The sequence below is a fragment of the Aphis gossypii genome, chromosome 1 (genome assembly GCF_020184175.1).
Source record: "Aphis gossypii isolate Hap1 chromosome 1, ASM2018417v2, whole genome shotgun sequence".
NCBI classification, from domain to species: Eukaryota; Metazoa; Arthropoda; class Insecta; order Hemiptera; family Aphididae; genus Aphis; species Aphis gossypii.
Genome location: NC_065530.1, coordinates 31,744,761 through 31,765,370, shown reverse-complemented (window position 1 = coordinate 31,765,370; position 20,610 = coordinate 31,744,761). Strand labels below are relative to the sequence as shown.

The 20,610-nt window shown below is 28.3% G+C and overlaps 1 long non-coding RNA gene across 1 annotated transcript; it reads right to left on the bottom strand.

The window, feature by feature from the left end:
• Window positions 1-476: 476 nt before the first annotated feature.
• On the bottom strand, window positions 477-19,028 carry LOC126548947 (uncharacterized). The gene is made up of 4 exons (XR_007603066.1): window positions 18,778-19,028; window positions 18,338-18,614; window positions 2,286-2,436; window positions 477-626 (listed from the first exon to the last, which is right to left on the bottom strand). It is a non-coding gene; the product is annotated as an uncharacterized LOC126548947 (long non-coding RNA).
• Between the last annotated feature and the right edge of the window lie 1,582 nt (window positions 19,029-20,610).

Here is a 20,610-nt window from a genome sequence, read left to right as displayed (position 1 = left end):
GTATAGCTTAGCTGATGGTTGAACGGACTAGAACAAAATAAAATAAATCAACCTATTAATATTCTTGACGAGGATGATATTATGAAATATGTGGAATAATAATATCGTGATTTAACCGATTCAAGGGACAAGCAAAAATAATAGTTTTAGCGCGTATGTGAAAAACGTTAATCGATCTCCGAATGTTTTCATTGCTAGATGACGCTACAATACACGGGTTTTATCGAGTAAAAAATGTTCACAATATTATATATTATAACGTGTTGTACTTTACAACCGCCACTATTAATGGACAGATTGATCTATATAGACATATAGTACACTGACAAGAGCTATGAAAGCATATTGAAATTTGTCATTACATCTATATGAGCTCCGCTTTCCCTCATTTGGTCTCCCACATACACTGATCGTATACAAAATAATACACAATACTGTGCAGCCGACAACCAAACATAAATCATCTTACTTTTTAGTTCATTATATAGTTGTTTCGTCTGTATCATCACTTCATCAGATGTATATAGTAGATTATTATTTTGTTAAGCACAACAATTTTGTTGACTATAATATATAAAGAAAGCCCATTTTAAATTTCAATTCATCACAATTTTTTCTTACGGTACCTATATCGAAATTATAAAAGTTTTATTTTTTTTAGCAGGTATATTACATTCAACTTATCAAAAAACAATAACCACAAATTTAGAAAAAAAAATCTTTTTAGAAAATTGAATTAATAATTTATAAAATTTTAAAACAAACAAATGTTTATTGGTAGGTACCTATTAATTATTCTTATATCGTAGGTCCTATCTATTACACTGTGCTGTACCACTCACAATTTTATACTGCGACAATAATATAATGTGGTGTATTACAATTCTATAATTTTGATCTATAATAGTATAATACATATTTTGGCGTTTCATTTATACCTACTCCACGCAACTATACAGGTGTCAGGTAGGTACTCTTAAGTAGATATTTCTAGATTTATTGATTTAAAAATTATGCTTACGATTAGTTATTATTTATTTTAAGATAATCTATTATAAATATACCTACCTACAATATAATTTTTATACGATATACATACAGGTGAAATACTGAAATGTAGGTATATAATGATACGTGAATATCAGAATATGTATGAAATATATATATTCAATATCCATATTCCATAACACATTATTTTCAAATTATGGCGATAGAAAATAGGTAAGTAGTATACTATGTACGATGATTATTGAAATGTTCGTAAAAAAAAAAAACAATAAAACAGTAATAGTAGACAGGTGTAGGTAATGGGGTCATGTTTAGATATACTTGTATCTAAATATTTTGTAGATAAATATTTTATTGTACTTATAAGTGATGTATAGTGAAAAAGAGTTATTATTAGTTAATTTTTTTTCTGTTTACGTACTTCTCAAAATATTAGGTATATATTATATATATTATACAATATATTCTTTATAAATATACCATAATTATTCGTGTTGTGTATTTTATACTACATAATATACTGCAATACTGTATAATATTAGTATAATATTACTTATATCTAAGTTTACCGCAGTAGATATAACGTGCATGTGACGGCGATAAACTCGTAGGTACCAGCTATGTGATCAGTAATCACACATCTTAGTCTTATTATTTGTTTACCCATTTATAATATATATATATATATATATATATGCGTACAAACATTTAACGTTTTCTAGCCACCTACGTGTTTCTTCCGACTTTCTTTTTCTAGTCTTTTTTTTTAACCGCTATAATCAAACTATATTAGTTTTTTATTTCCTTTTGTTCGTTTTAAACGTAAGAACTCTTTAGAACTCGGTAGTCGGTGTATTGTAAATATAAAATATATATAAATATACGGTATGCAGCTCCTAGTCCATAGATATACGTTATAGTACCTACATTTTCTCGTATATATACGTATATACCTATATATATAATGTGTTAAATTGTTTAAGTATAAGTTTATAATCGTGTGTGTTAATTATTCAAAACGAAGTCTTAATAATCCTAAAATCATATAAGTATATACCATATACATTATGTACAGTATACCCTTTATGTATTAGGTATTAGGTACGTATATATTATGTAGATTGTAGATGTAGGTACCAGCCAGTAGCCTCCAAAGTATCAATTAAAATATGCTAGAAACTGCAACGAACAAATTATGTATTATACACATACAGATTAGGAATTTTACCATTATGATACTTTGTACAATATGAATAAAAAGTTCTAAATTCTAATACCTTTTCCAATTGCGAGGTTGACTGTTTTTAAGTGAAATTCAATATCAATATTTACGAAAAAAATGATACTGTTCACTTATATAGCGATACGCCGATAGATATTTATTGTTGTATTAATGATCCCTTGTAGGTTTGAACTTCAGACACGTTGCTAGAAAAATATAAATACATTTAGATTTAATTATATAGATGCGAGTATATAATATATAATATAATATATATATATATATTATAGAAAAGGTTTGTATATAGTATAGACTTGTCTTTGAACATTTTCTTGTTTATCAAACCACTGGCATTAAACATAATATCAATAATATATTAATATGTAAAATCATATAATATGTAGGTAAGTGATGTGACTTAAACGTAAACAAGACACTACTACACAAGTAAAAATACTTTATAAAAATTACTAGGTAGGTGCACTTTAACACTTATGGCTACATTTTTAGAGCGTATAGTATTTACAGGTAAAACTGTTTAATAATGAATAAATATTCAAAAACTATTGAAAGTGTAACTAAAACAATCATAATAATAATACTAAGTTAATATATATATACATATATATATTATTATTATTATATTTTGTGTTGGCGCAATTTAATTAACAATACACATTATGGAAAAAAAATAGATTTGTTGCAGCGACCCCTGCCCTACACAAGTAAAGATACGCTGAACTTTTAGTAATATAACAGGGGTGGCCAACATCATGAATGTGTTCGCGAGCCATATGGATAAATACAATTATGCCGAGAGCCAAAATGTTTATAAATACATTTTACATAATTTTATAACATTTAATAAACGCTTACCAAAAAAATTAAATTTATAACAATAGTAAGTAAATTTAGATTTTATAAATAAGACGCGAGCTACATCTGACTATGACAAGAGCCACAATTTGGCCACTCCCGATATATAACGTTATTTTAAAGTTTTAAACTATACTTTATTGTACCATCCAATATCTATATCCTATACTATTTCATCTACTATGATGCAGCTGACATTTATGTCGTTTAGTGTCAGAGAAGAAGTATGTACTCGTAATAATTGTTATCGATTCTGTATAATGTGTATTAATGATACATTTTCAGTGGTCATCCCTCCACTTATTTTAGTAGTTGTTTTCCACTCTACGCCTTTTATTTTATTGAAAATTATTCAACTCATTTGTAACATTTTAACATTTGACATCAAAAATCAGTAGGTAAGTCAAAACGTCACTCAGTCTCTTGTAAACTATAATTTTATAATACATAACTGCAATTTCTACTAAAATATATTAGCAATATGCCAATAGGTAACATTATTCACTACAATAATTACCTATGATACTATAATGGTTAATAACAGTTAAAAATAATGCCGAGTAATTGCACTGTAATTTATAAAAATGCAAAAATTAACTGGATCGTCTAGACTTATTGGTTCCATTTTTTTCATCCACGTCGATGAATCAAGTTAATCGTATTAAAACAGATGAAGAAAAATTGATTTTTGTACAGTACGATGAACGTATGGGTACAGTGTTACATTTACATTTTTACAACAACTTTATTGGATAAAACTTTTAGTTAGGGACAGACGGCGTTTTTCTACACATTATATTGTTATTCGGTATAATAGCGAGTTATTTAAAATATATAATCCAAATAGGCACAACTATGTGGGGGTTTGAGAGAGTTTAAAAAACGTTAATTTAGTCTCATCTGCATAAATTTCTTGGTTATTGCGGAAATCTTATTTTAATAGTAAAGTCAATATAGATAATTTCATATTTGTTATCCGCATATTATTATGCATATGTGTAATGCGAATTTTATTATTATTAACTGTACCTAAATAATAAAAAAAAGTAGGTAGCTACACAAGTGTGTTAGTGTGGGGTATACTTCCTATATATACGAGTATATAATATATGTTTCAAAAACTGCGTATAAAAATCAATACCTCAGAACCTAGCTTATTCTTATGTAGGTAATATAATAATTGTATTCATATTAACATAATAATATATGAATATTCCAAATTCCAAATGTGTACTTGAGTAATTTCAAAATAATTATTAAAAATTTAATGAAAATATAATTCGTTTACATAAAAAACAGATTTCAATTATTTTTAGTCAGATAAATCTTTAAATTTAGATATTTTTCTCATGATTCCCGACTTGACTTAATAAGTTATATTACTTAATAGATACCTATAACAAAAATTAATAAAGATATTTTTAAGATGATAAGTATTAATAAGAAGCAATAATTGTTAACTGTATTGTAAACCTCAGTTATAAATTCTACAACACACTCTTAAGAGTTATAGAATAAAATATTATACTTGAATTTATACAATTTTGATTTAGCCTATACACTATTGTATACTATAATAATGCTACCATATTGGTGTACTATTTTAAAACAGTCCTAATTTACTCCAAAAATTATATTTTAATATGTGGTTTAAACTTTAAGATGAAAAATATTGATTTATGATTTTACTCATGGGAGAACAACATTTTGCGAATGGTTAAAATAAGACTATACGAGACATTACCTTTGAAAGCTTAAATACTAACTTGATGTGACAGTGTGTACTTTTTATTTTAAGTTTACCTTGTTTGAATAATAATGGTCACACCGAAAATGACCTTGACGATCAGGCATCAAGCGAATGCGGTTCTCTTTCGATCGTAACAAAAGTGGTTTTATCGGTAGAGATAGACATTTTGGTTCAATTATTTTGTATTCGAAAGCTAATTGTATGTCATTTTATTTACATTGACGTGTCTATATTATATTCTACGGTTATTTGATTGACCTTTACAGTTTACAGGCACATGCGAGTTATTAAATATGACACCATGTGAATATGTGCGATAATAATAATATATAAATATATCGTATCGTCCTCTCACAAAATTAAATAATAAAAAACTATTAATACTTCCAATCTAAAACCGCTGCAAATTGCAATCATAGTAAATTATGACAGATATTATTATGATTATTATTATATTATTTTATATTCATCGTAACGCCCGGAAAATTCAGTTCACGCAACGTGTTGACAGATCATTATTACTATTTCGTAATCCAAATGTCAAAGTTAAGATGATAAAAACAGTCATGTTATCATATTATTTAAGTTCATGACCTTTTCGTTAAAAAATAAATAAATAGGACATTTAAACACTATATTATTATACATAACATACGTACATATAGAAACTTGATTAGTGATTCAGTTTTTGAGGCTGACACTGAGCACGCCAACAAACCATTGTAAAAGAGAAAAATACCTGCAGTATCGCGATGATATTTCATGTACGTGTATATCGTGTATCAACGATATTATTGTCGTTGTGAAAATTGGCTTTGAAGAACGTCTTGCAAAAATAATAATGTAATAGTTTGCATTTTTTTTCTGATAGATTTTCTATATTTATTGATGGGATTTCTAGGTACGCAGTTTTCCACGAATCTTGTCGATACGGAATCACAAAAATAGATTTAATCTATTCCGCGATGGAATAGTACACGGCACCGACCGATGATAAGATAATGTAATATCTTACATATAGGACGTATTATGTAATATTAATACGATACGAATACTTGGAATTTATGAAAATAATTCATACAGGTATTCCCCTTAAATCGGACGCTTAACCAGAGTTCTCGGGGAACCTGACTGTATGACCCATGTACAATATTATGATTAATAACTTTAAATACCTCTCACTCGATAAAATTATTATTAGTGTTAATTTTGAATTATTATTGTGAAGCGCATAAACATTAATATACAGAGAGTATACCTATAAGGCTGTAAATGACCGTACATTTTTGCATCAGTTTGTCGTAAAAATTCCGAGAAATGTTATTCTTAGGCATCGTTCCCAATTTTGAACGAAGCTAGAGATGACGTAGGTCGATTGGTTAATGATTTTAGAACGATAAGTATAATTTTTTTGACATGATAACGTCTTATAAATCGATGAACGCCGGTTGCATGTACGAAAAAATGTCACTTTCCGCGCGTTCTTATGAAAATCACATTAACTAGCCGAATATATTATCAAACAAGTGAAAAGTTAATGTGGTTTTCATAAAAATAACTATAAATATAATGATGATGATTCACATTAAATTTGCAGAAATTGAAAAAATAAATTGTACAACCTGACGAACGAATGGCTTTCGCGGGTCTCGCACTGACTTCAAGGAGTAATTTACTTATAGAGTCGCAAGACGCTGCCGCATCCACGCCTTGCAGGATGATAGTGAATTGTGATTGTAAACTTTGCATAGTGATTTTGCTCCTTTTACTTATATAGGTAATTTGTGTTACATACTAGATATATATAATAAAATTATACAATGAACATAATACTATATTCACGCAGTACGTTGGCATATTGACTTATAAGTCAAGTTCAAAAGTCCTATAATTGTATTCATTGTTTTTATCTAAAATTTATCCAACCTACTGAATTAAAATAATAATAAAGTACTATTATTGGTAATATAAAAATACATTTATTATAAGTAAAATCGTCTTAAGAAAATAAGAAATAGACCGTATAGACATTGATCTATTCGTCAAATCCATCTAGATTTTCTTTAACAAAGATTTATCATTAAATTAAAAGTTAACTCGTGGCCCAATAATTCAATTACAAGATGGGTCAATCGAAATCTACTTACAGTTAAGCGAGTTTTCCGGTTTTTTTTTATGACGGGAAGGGGGTTTCTATTTGACTTTTTAACGGCAAAGACTTACAATATCAATGAGAGACTAACTCAAAACATATCTGACATACGACAAGTTTGACACAACGAGTATAATATAATATTGTACTTATATAAGTATTTAGGTACATCGTACATGTTATATACCGTGAGTGGGCGAGACCGGACGTCCGCTATTGATTACGACCTTCGTTTCCGGTAGCAATTACGATTTATTTATTTTAACACCCGACGATGTGCTCCAAAATTTTTTCTGACGTTGGTCTGCACGACTGCACGTAAAAAAACTCAACAAAACGTGAAGAATAGGATAGGTACAGACCATAGGCACCGACTGCATGGATGCTCTGGGGCCGTAGCCCCCATTAAAAAGATTGAGATTTGAATTTAATTTAAGAGGAGACAGTTAAAAATATAGACATAAGTAGTCCACTTCCTGCGTCTCTACTCTTCAACCACATATATTTAAATTATTTAGAAGAGCAAAAGTTATCGATAATAATTAGTAAACTCGACCCCTATTGACATTTACAAAACCTGGCGCCTATGATACAGACACTTAATAATTCTAGTACCTACTACCTATATTATATCGTAATCTAAAAAGAAACTGAACACTATATGCACAAAAATAATTCAAGATTTCCGAACTTATGAGACCTTATCATGTAAGAAATGTATCTACGATCGAATACGATACGAAAAATATTTTGAAAAGTAATCCATTGCGAAGTCTTCGGATTATTTTGTTATATTTATACGTCATAATATTATCATACATATTGCTATACACAAGACAACATAATATTAGTAATAGGTTGTATGCCATTAAAATATATTTTCAATGCGAGTATACGACTGCGTGTAATTAAGTCACTAATTCATAAATTGTAATTTTTTTTGTAATAATATGTAACTACTTTTACACATTTCAATTTTCAGCAAACCATAAAATTCTATTATTGTAATATTAAAGTTTTATCTAGCCTGCATATAAATAATTCAAGTACATATAAAAATAATCAGAGTACTGGCAGTGACGCATTTTTAAAATAATAATTATATATAAAAAAAAAAATGTAATTAATTTTAGTAATCTATGGTAAATAGTTAATTTGAAACATCTATACACTATTAATACATTACTACTTAAGTTTAATTCGTCAATAATGGATAAAATACTAATCAGCAAACGACAATAATTATTAGTTTTACAAATTATTTCTTAATTACATTTTTACGATTTGTTAAATTTGATTATTTCATGAGTTATTGTTACTTTGAATGTCAAAATATTTCACCGTAGAATAATATTTTAATTGGATGTTTAATTGTTGGACTCGGCATCCATCACTTTTGTCGCATGATAATGAAAAATATCACACCATACCCTAACTTATAAATTATGATAAGTATATTTTATTAATCACGCAATTTACGAGAGACCTAATGTAATAAGTTTTCTCTTAATTTTACATTCTGCAATTTACTTGGTTTGAAATATTTTAATACATACATTCATGCATAATGTAGGTATATTACCTATTTTAAGTTTATCGACTATATCAAATTGGGTATTATATGTATTATTGCCTATTGTAAACTATACACAAATTTAAAACATATTTGATATGGATTCACGTATTTTAACCAAAACGTCGACATCATATTATTATAGTATCAACATTTAACGCTCCGACTGAACAACTGACATGGTTTTAGTAATATGTATAAGGTACGGGTCTCTTAAACCTAACAAACAGTAAATAGCGTTATCTATAAAATAACGATAACGTCATAATATGATTTTTAATATTTGACGACATATTGTAAACGATGACTCACGATCATTTCCGTCCGGTGTACAAAGATTATACAAATATTATAAATTAAATAGTTTATATATTTTGGTACGAACTTGAAACCATTTTTTTCCTTTTATTAATTCCAGATAACTCCGATACTGCGATAATATACACATTTGTAAAGAGATAATTAGAAAATAAAATCAATACCAACAATTGATTTTTTTCTATTTATTCAAATTTAGCATTGCTGTTTCAATGGTGTAGCTAGCCATTATGAGATATATATTTGTATGGACTATGGACGGGTGTGGTTAAGCTTAATCCAACTTAATAGACAAATTTATGTTCTAACGCAGTAACGTGAAAAAACCATTGGAACGTTAAAAATTCTAAAATAAGACTTAAATATATTATATAGTTTATTGAATAATCGATCATTTTTCCTACACGATACTAAGTCTATCATAATAATTACATAAATGAAACCGGCATGATATCCCATTTTAAATGAAAAAAAAACAGATATCAGAACATTTATTTTTATTTTAAGATAAAATTTGATTTAGATAATTTTAATAATTGTAGAAAAACAGACACAATTTTGGTAAAAAATATGTTTAGAGGAAAATTGCAGTTCAACGCATTTTTACAGTTACAAGTTAGCTACTCGTCCATTTTATACAATGGTTTACTAATAATTATAAAAATTTTTATCATTCTGTCTAGTGTGCATTTTTTGTGCTGAAGACGATAATGGAACTAAACAACTTTTTCAATAAGGTACTTAAAATTCTATATGGCTATAACTCTATAAGACACGTGCTTTAACAAAAATTACTTTTTAAAGTTTTTTATAAGAAAAAGAAATGTATTGAATTTCCGTTTCTATATTTTCGTTTTTGCTACAAAAATACATATACCTACAAGTTACAACATTTAATTATATAAAAAAGTAGACTTTTACGTGCATAATATGTGATAGACAATACGACGATCCCAGTTCAGTATGCCGTTACGTAGCTTTTTTCAATTCCTTAGTCCATAGCTAAAATTAATAATAATAATGTATTATAGCGTAATATGAGTGTAGAAATGTAACACCTTTATCATTTTTTTTTTAATACACTTTCAAACTAAAACAACTTATTTTTTTTGTTTGAATAAGCCACAAGGGTTTGAAAAAGCGCTCTTTTTTTTTAAAAAAAATATAGTTACTTATTCCATATGATATTGTAAATAATCATCTTTACCCGCGTGGTCGTGTCGCGTGAGTGTCTCTAGCAGACCACATAATTATATATTTGCCAATACATACATATTATGTCGTTGCGTATAATAAAATAACATATTTTATTTTGACGAGAAATTAGATCAGATTTAATTAAAGTCCGAAAAAATTACATTTAATCAGATTTTAATTGAAATTTAAAAAATCGATTCCTGGAATACCAACCCACAAAAAAGAACCAATAAAATCAAACAATTTTTTGGAATTGAAAACCGTTGTCATTGTTTTATCAAACTATTAGTTCTGACTTCTGAATAAGAAAATAAAAACGCGATTTCAACAGCAATAGAGGTAAAGTATTTTGCAGGCGCATGGTTGTAAACGATTTTATATTATGTTTTTCACATTATAATACACTTGAAAGTACCTATTAGTAGTCTTGTATTATGCTATTTAAGGATAATATTATATGGAATGTACAAAAGCTGTATTCACACTTCGCAGTGTATGATTAATATTTAATTGCACATCAAATTACCTCGATAGTTTTTATCTATACATTATAAACTATAATTCTAACCAGTTTAATCGTGATTTGTGGACGACAACCGTGCAAAGTTCAAAATGAGAACATATAAATATGTACTGCAATCCCTTGCAATAAGTGACCTTATTGATTCTAGTATCCTACCACATTTGTTTTAGACTTAAACGATCGTAAGAATAAGTTTAAATAAACCGCAGGAGTGTACAAAACCTTAAGCATGCGCATTTCATTGGAAAATGTTGACAGTGTTATATTTTGTTATTCCAGAAAGTGTCAATCCGGAACTTTTCATATTTCAACCATCATCATTCGTTACATCTGATCCCGCTTAAAAAGCGTTATACATTTCTCTTCAAAACTTAAGCTAGTACGTAGTTTGATAAAATAATTATTAAACAGAATACTTCAATCCATTTTATCATCTTACTATTCCTTATATTTAAATATCTATATATCTTTATGTTTTTATTTTATTATATATTATGAGACTATTAACATACATAAATGATTTTTTTTGATTATTTTGTGTGTAAGTGTTAAAAAAATAATATATTGTGTACTTCATGTATGTTTTTAAGAAAATATATAGGTATAATTACATCATTTTTTTATTAGGTTATTCATATTGTTTTATTTTAAAAATAAGTCAAAAGTAAAATAAATTAAGAGATAAAAATTATTAAGATTATAATGTTTACACGCACAGGATGCTCAATATACTATATATAATATATTATATAGAGATTACAATACCCTTTGCAATTTTGTGCCGCTATTACAGTGTTCTATATTTTAACATAATATAATAATAATAAAAAAAAGCTTACTTTAGTGTTAAAAGTATTTACATTGAAGTATAAATTATTATTATTTTATTGATTTTTTTTTATTTACATAGAATTTTCATAAACATGATTTTAAATGTCAAATATTTATTTATTGCTACATATATTATATTGTGATTAATGAAAATTAAATTGAAAGTTATAATAGTAATATTACAATAAAAATTGTTTTATTAATTTAATTTTTCTGATAAAAAGTTGTTTTATATGTTTATTTATCCATATTTTAGACTTTTACTCTCCAATGAAAAAAGTATTCTATTCTATGTTCTTATAAAATTATTTATTTTATGTTGATGTAAACATTTTTTTTTTAAAAACGTTAAAACCATTATCGCTTTATTATTACAGTTCGATTGTTCATTTATACAAATCTGTATATTAACATGTTAGGAATTCATCATAATTTAAACTTACTACGTAGGAATATGATTTAATTTTTTTTTGCGTATAGTGAAGAAAATATCGAATTTTTTGTTGTTTTTATAATGAGCCTTCTATTGTCCCAGATGTTTCCATTATTTCCTTTAAGTAGTTGAAGCAGGCGCGGATCCAGAACATATTTACGGGGGGGGACATCTTGAATAAAATTTCGCTAAAAACGCTAATGGCCAAATAATGCAGATATACATACAGTGTAAACCAGAGTTTACGGGGGGCATGGCCCCTTGCCCCCCTTAGATCCGCGCCTGAGTTGAAGAACGGTTTGCTATCGACTAGGTTTATTGAGGTTAACTAGTCCGCCGACTTTCGGCTGCATAACTTCACCACATCTTTCTCTGTCCACGTCGTGTACATCATTTCGTCAGTACCTATAACACCGTTCGGACATAAAAAAATGATTTTAAGAATTTTATTAGGAATACTACGCTCAATAATAATAGTATTGTGTAATGATGAATATTATAAGAATTATTATTTCTTTTTGTGTATTTTAATTTTTAATACATATGTATAGCCCCCAAGCGCCCCCTTATTTGATGCAATAAGTATATTATATAATAATATGATTATTTTATTCTAATTACCCATATTCGAGATTAAAATCAACTGCACTTTGGGTATTTCTTAATGGGCTTATAATGCTCAATTTTGAGTTTTACTATATCTGTTAGAATAAGGCCCGGACGCTAATGTAGTAAATACATTTTTTATATTATATTATAACGTGATGCAATTATTATTTACAATATAATATAAGATATCATGTATGAATAATTAAGACACTTAGTGCAATGTTTAATATTATTGACAAAGACGTTTTGAAGACTATGTTAAATTAGAGGTTTTTTTTTTTTTAGTGCGCAAAGACGACAGCGTCGAATTTTCAGTATCGCTCGATCGTTCGGTTCGACCGTCGGCGTTTAAGTACATAGTATATACATATATATATACTATACAGTACGGTAAACAACCTCCGAAAACGTCAATGCACTCGGCGGCTTTCCCTCGTTACCACCCCTCAGCCGACCGTCGTGTAGTTTTCCGCGTCGTAAAACAGATGCCGCGACGAAAAATTGATTTCCCCAGTTTTGTTGATATTTATATACAGCTACACGCGTATGCATACAAACACAATATATTTTGTGTAGACACATAACGCAGCTAAACCTACGTATAATATACACAAGCGTCATAATATTAGTATTATACAACCATATTATACTGTGGGCTATATGTACAGCCGTACAGGCGCCTCTAGAGTCATTTCGAAAAACGGGATTTCGTATTTACTGTATTACATTTACGGCGTTTTCCAATTTTGATTTTTAAAGTATATCGATTTACAATTACATTAATACAAAAATGATATTATTCGTTCAAAGTTTTTCATTCAAGCGGGCAAACCCGTCTATCTGCCTAGCCATCTATAGGTATATATTAAATTATGGTATACGCCATGACCATACATGATTCTATATATTATTACACTATGTATATTGTATACAAATGTCAAACCTCGATTGTATGATATCCTACTGGTCTCTTGGTTCCGGTAGGCAGGAAGTAGGCACGTTCCTCTGAAACTGCCGAGCAGATATCGACAAAGTTTTCGATCGCCTGATCGACTTTGGGTTTATTATGTACGACCTACTGGACTTCTGATTCCAAACAACTAGCAATAAAATAGAAATACAAGTGTAACGCCATCTGCCCGATGACTTTTTAAAATAATCTTCTGCAAAACCATTCACTAAACCGTGTTAGAACTTAAAGGTTTGTGTTATATACATTTGTTATTAATTTTTTCATGATGTGTAGAGTCTGGTAGTACACATCACATAATATGGCTATATATGATTTATATTATACTCATAACGTGTATAATACATAAAAATTACGAGTAGGTACTTACCTTATAGTATGAAATATTATTGGCTATAGCCTTTGGGTAAATGTAATTTGTTATAGTTTACGAACTTTTATTGATTTATATACCACTGACTAAAATATACCTTAAATTGTTGCTTATATTAGGTGATTTATATTATACAACCAATATATATATATATACCTATCATATAATATCTATATTTGATTTGGAAAGACATAAAATATTATATTATAATAACATATAATACAAAAAATTGCTTTATTATAAAATCGTTAATAAATGGTTTTTAAATTTCAGTTATATTGCTATTAATTAGTATGAGTTATATAGGCTTAAAGCTTATATTGACATGTACCATGAACCTATATATTATGTATTAATAAGTCACTCTTTATTGTATTGATTATTGAATAATCCATATGCTACATATATTCTAAACAATTAAAAAATAAGTATTTCTGAGGTGTTGATTGAAGCATTTAAGGTTTTTTACATTTAAAAAGATGCTCAGCAAGCAACGAATACTTTATCAATTACAACTTACAGCGGTCCAAAGTTTTGCCAATTTCTTCAACTTCCTGTTGGGAACATTTCCTAGTCAGTAGTCCTTATTAAAAAAAATGTATTCCACAAATTATAAATTATTCATAATATTACGAATAATTATATTGGTAAATGGTAATTTATTTATAAAAAGTAGATGGTATTGATATATTTATCTAAATATTTCATAAATTATAAAACGAAACATGGATAGTCATAACCTCACACATGGTTTTTTTTTTATTTCGTACCAATACAATAAGTTCACTATTTCTCAAATTATTAGGTGATTTACCAATTGTTTGATATTAAGTTATATTACCTATAGGCATATTATAAAATTGGTTATTGAAACAAAATAAAAATTATACATTATACACTTGAAACACGAGTGTGTGCTAAACTATTGAGTAATACAGAAAACAGTAGTTGTACGTTGGTACATATAAAAAAAATGTATATATTTATTGTTATTTAAAAGCTCATTTTAATCAGAACAGTATCTTGAAACTGCTATACCAAACACTTTCATACATCAGTCGATAAATTTTGTTTTGAATATAAATAATATAATATCAACTATATTGAAGTTATATACCATACTTTAAATTAGGTTTGTTTTTTTTTAGAAAAATTACACTATCGCAAGCACATTATAATATGAATTATGATGATATACAGGTATAATAGTTTTGAGAAGGGGTCGACATGGGCATTCCCCTTCCTGACAATGTTTTTTTTTTTTTTTTTTATTCAAACAAGTTGACCTAAAGTCACCGACGCCTCACTACAGGCCACACAGCTGTCTCCGCTGACGACAATGCTATTTAACATGCAGGTTAGTACAATACAGTTTAGCAATTCGCAGTAATATAATGTCTAACCATATGCAAAAAAAAAATAAAATTATATAATAATATAATATTATCGTCCAGTATAAGGTCGACCAGGTCAAGCTATAATTATTGGGAAATATATATAATAGTAATATAACGATTACGGGGCCCCCGAGTACGGAGCAAGGCGGCCCGTGGTGACGACTCCTCCCCCCCTCACCAAAGTCCACACGATTTGATATGCAGACATCGAGTCCATGGACGTGTACCATGTAATAAAATATTTATACACCAATGCTAAAAGAGTTTGCAATGGATCGACTCTCCCAGATTTCGCCTCTCCCTATATAAATATATAGTATCAAACTACGTACCTACTATACCGAAATGATATATTTACATATATACCTATGGGCTATGACAGTGTATGATGTTTACTACATCTGTTACAAATATAAGCAATATAGTAATAATTAATAACGGCCAAGGTGTGTTGGCGGTAAACCGGACCCACCCCCACCCACTAGCTCTATATTTACTCAATGGCGATTCTATATAGCCAGCTGCAGCAGTGGTATATTTACATAATAATATAATATTATAGACCATAGACGTTACTGCAGGTTAACCATATAAGTATTAAACTTTGATCGTCCACTCGCGACGCGATAGTGTTATACCTATATGTATTTTATGTTGTTTATATAATATAATAATATATTGACATTGGGTGATCCACATTTCCGCCAAAATCAACCTTTGAGTTTACTGCCACAACAAATTTTAGTTTCTATACTTCACTCCTTATTATGAATAAAACATGTGAAGTTATTGATCATTAGTAATGATTTTTAATCAAATATGTTTATCAAAAAAAAAAACATTAAATACGATTTTATTGCATACATAGAATATTGTATAATTTTATATTATAAAAATCAAATCAAAATTACCACTGTAAGTTATATACGAAATCGAGTCAAAAATTAACAATTTTGATTTTAAAATCATTACACATTTTATTTTATTAAAAACCTTATTATTTTTTATAGTTATACGCTATGGATTTTATAAATGTATACTGGCATATTTCATCCAAACTGGTTTTTTTGTCGCTTTAAAATTATTGGTTTCACGGTGTTTTTGGTTCATCGATGCTAAATAATTGCAATAAACGGAAGTTTGTACTTCTTCGATTAAAACATAATTTAACTATTTTAAAACAAAATAAATGATATCTATAGATAGATAATACTATATATTATTTAATGCTTACAATAAGGGGTAATCAAAATAATAAAAACTGAAAATTGCGGTGGTGGTAAATATATATGGTGGAAATATATATTAATATTATTATACTGGCGCCTGGTGGTAAACGAACTTGGCGATAAACGGAAAGGTCAATTTTGGCGGAAAACGGTGACGCCCATTGACATCTATGATGCACATATATTTCGTAGATATACCTGCCTATCAGTTGGGCGTTAAGGAGATTTTTAATAGAGAAAGATAAAAAAATTGATTGAAAAGTCTACCAAAAGGTATCGGTAATCGTACAATAACAACGCAGTATACAATATTATATGGGTACATTAAAACGCTATAAACATCATATTTATGCTTGCACCTTATATTTAAAGAAAATGTATTGTCATTTACTGAAGTAGGTATATACTATACAGCGTGGTCACGATTTAACACAAAATATGTCAATCGAATGACTTTAAATTTTATTTTGGTTTTTTTACTTGATTTACTACCTGTTTTTGAGAAACATTGTTTTCAACTGTACTTCCTGCCACCTTATGAGTTAAAATGTGAATTAAAACTTATTTATAAAAGAATGTTTAAACTTAGTTTTAACTTTGTCTAGTTTATTTTATCTTAAATTTGACTTATTGAGAGTAAGTTCTGGTTTTAATAAATTACATTAAATTTGTAAAATATTAAGTAAAAAAATACTTTTTAAAATGTAATAAATAAATTGGCACATACCTAAATCAAAAGTTTAAGTCTCACAATCAGTTCATTTTTAAATAGAAACAACTTTATCTACTATCTTTTATCTAATTTCTATATTATGTAATATTATATCATTATACAACAATGTTTGCCACATATAGAATACCGCAGTAAGCATATTAAAACCACACCTTATAAAAATTCAAAGTTCTTGTTAGGTATTTTGGATTAAAACATAAATCATGAGAGGATCTATTCCTCCACCCCTTTTCCGTCATATAAAAACAACAGAACAACCATGTTAAAATAAATATAAGCTTATTTGGGTACGTATTCCTACTTTTTTGTTATATTTATGCTGGAAATTTGGAGATAAAAAACATTATAGTTAATAGTTAAACACCCATATCAATACAATAAATGGTTGATAACAATTATTAAGTTACTTTACTCGAACGAAATAAAAACATTCAGTAATGAACCATATATAACCATGCCAAACGGCAAACAGTACATGGCGTGTGTAGTGCAAGTATAATATAATATAGTGCAACGAACCGATTAGATTAATAATAAATATCTAACGATAATGAAAACTTGATTTTGTCCATAAAAGATAGTCGTAAAGGCATTAGGTACTTAACATCCAGGTTAATACGCGTCAAAATACTGTTATAGAATATTGTCTACAAATCAGCACTTGACATTTTAGATCAAAAAATATATTTTTTTTTTCGAAAACATAAAATATATTTAACTATAGTTATTTAATCACATTAATTTATTGATATATAATAAGGCATTTGATTTTCAACAATTTTAATACATTTAAATGTATAATATGACAAATTGTTGATAATTCACTGTCGATAGAATTAAATTGAGTAAAAACATATTTTACACAACTGGAAGTAAAAATTAAAGGTAAGGACAATACGTTGGTATACTGATAGTAAGATACAAATTTTGTTTTAGGGATTTATGCACAATTGGCTCATGTTATTCTTACCAAATATACATTATAATTATAAATTTCAAAATTATTCTGCAGAAATAGTATTTATGTATACCTACGTAATATTATTGACTTAGCAAAAGTTTAATAATAGTATTATTTAATTTTATTAAGTAAGTAAAAAACTAATTAAATTTCAATACGAAAATCATACAAAAAATACATACCTGCTTTACGTATTAATTTTCTAGTTAGATTTTTAGTTTTTCAAGTGCACTTAATTTTGGCAGAACGATTTAATAATATCGCGGGAGAGTATTATATATGTATATACAATAAAGTGTTCCGTCTAAACTAATATGATAGCGTTTAAGTTTTATTCGAGATTGTCTATCGGGAATTTTGTTGATTTGCCACGCGGTGTCCTGTTGTCAGTCATGACCCCTGACCGCGCCCTCACAACGTGCGTCATCATCATTATCATCATCATCAAACACGACTCAACTAGACAAGAAAATTATCATCGAGAATAATTATTATCGTACGATAAACAAACAAAAATAATACAATATGTAATATATTAATAATTAACAAACGTATAGACTAATGTATAATCGTTGCGACACACACGGTGTGTACCGTGCACACGCGAGTGAAGTTTACTTACATAACAACGCCGCACAATACGTATAGGCACTTATAATACCTATATATTGGTAAAAATAAAATAATGATAATATTATGTTGTACCGGTCGTAACTTCGATTGGCGAGGAATTCGCGAGTAATGAATTGACACGTTTTGTCGTCATTCGTGCCTAACCGAGCGCGGAGACGCGTATAATTATTGAACGTTATGTATATTATATTACATTATCGTATTATAATACACTGACGCGGAGAGCGGACAAACAAAAACGGTGGCAACCGCCACGCGCGGAAGAAAAATCCGCCGCCGATCGTTTGATGACCAGAGGATCGAGTATTATAATGTCATCGTCATCGTCGTCGTCAAGTTTCGGTTTGGTGCCATCGTCTCTTACCCTCTTGCAGCCCATATAATACCATGTAGGTACTACACGTGCGGCGCGATACTTATAAAAAGTGGTCCGTTGGATAAAATAAGTGCGTTTGAATTCATATTAGTTCGAAATCTTAACTTTATGTTTTTTTTTTGAGATTTTACTTTTTTAAACGACAACATACATATTTTATGATTTCAAATTTCGAATAGGCGGTATCTAAGTATTATAGGTAGGTATATTATGATTTTATTCGTTACGTTGAAATCAAACTTTAAACGAGTATAGTAATATATATTTAACTTTACAATAACGATATTTAGAGAAACGGAAAAGAATGGCACAGTGGTAGGTACCTACCCTTGTCAAAATACTCTTGTTCACTATAATATTCAGAAAAATATTTTACATGGATATTATGATGAATTATAAACGTGTGTAGTAATACATTTTTATTTTTAACATTTTATTTTGCAATGACATCAAATTATATAAATTTTAAACTTTCAAAATATTTAAAAGTTTTTTAAATAATGAATACCTATAGACACTTGAACGGATCATCCTGTATAAGATATTTATATATAATATTTAAGTAAACATTAAATTGCGCTGGCGAGTGTTTTACCAGCACTGAGTAATAATTACTTAACACGGTATTAACCGATAATAATGATATCTGCCAATACTTCATAGACACATGGGCAATAGATAGGTCGCACATACATTATTATAATATATAATGTATATAATACATATTATAATATATATATAAATCGGTTATGCGTGTTCACCGAAACGTGCGCGTTGTGTATATAGTTTGTAGAAAAGAGAAGAAAAGATACTTTGATCCCCAGACATTTCAATTGTTATCAACAATCGCGATATTGACTATCAATAGACGTCAGAGTCAGACGTTCGTTTTTTGTTATTAAAAATTCATTATGTGAGAAGAACGTGCAGTGTGTATAATATTATATAGGTACTTGCGGTTAAATGGGCCTATACGTATATTGTACTTATAATCTATAGACACGCAGTATATGTACATTTAAAATATTATGTGCACTCGGTATACGAAAATACTTTGCCAGAGTACCTTAATGTCACTAACAAAAAGTCAAGGTAAAGTAATAATGTGATTAATGAGATAACACTCGAATAGAAGGTACAGGTAAAAATAAATATTTAAAGAGTTTCCATTTTCTAATAATAATTATGATTTATATATTCTCAGAGAAAAATAATATGTTCGAGTAAATCTACAATGAAAAACAAAAAACAACACATATATAATATACCTATGTATGTGGGTATAGACTTAAAAGCCAACACAACATTAAATCAGTACATTTTCCTCGATTTGCATTTGATATTTATACACAGAGCACATAATATTATCGTTATGTACCTCTACTTATATATTATACAGTAAAATTAGAAGAGCGTTCATCGCTATAGTTAGTGGGTACCTACTTA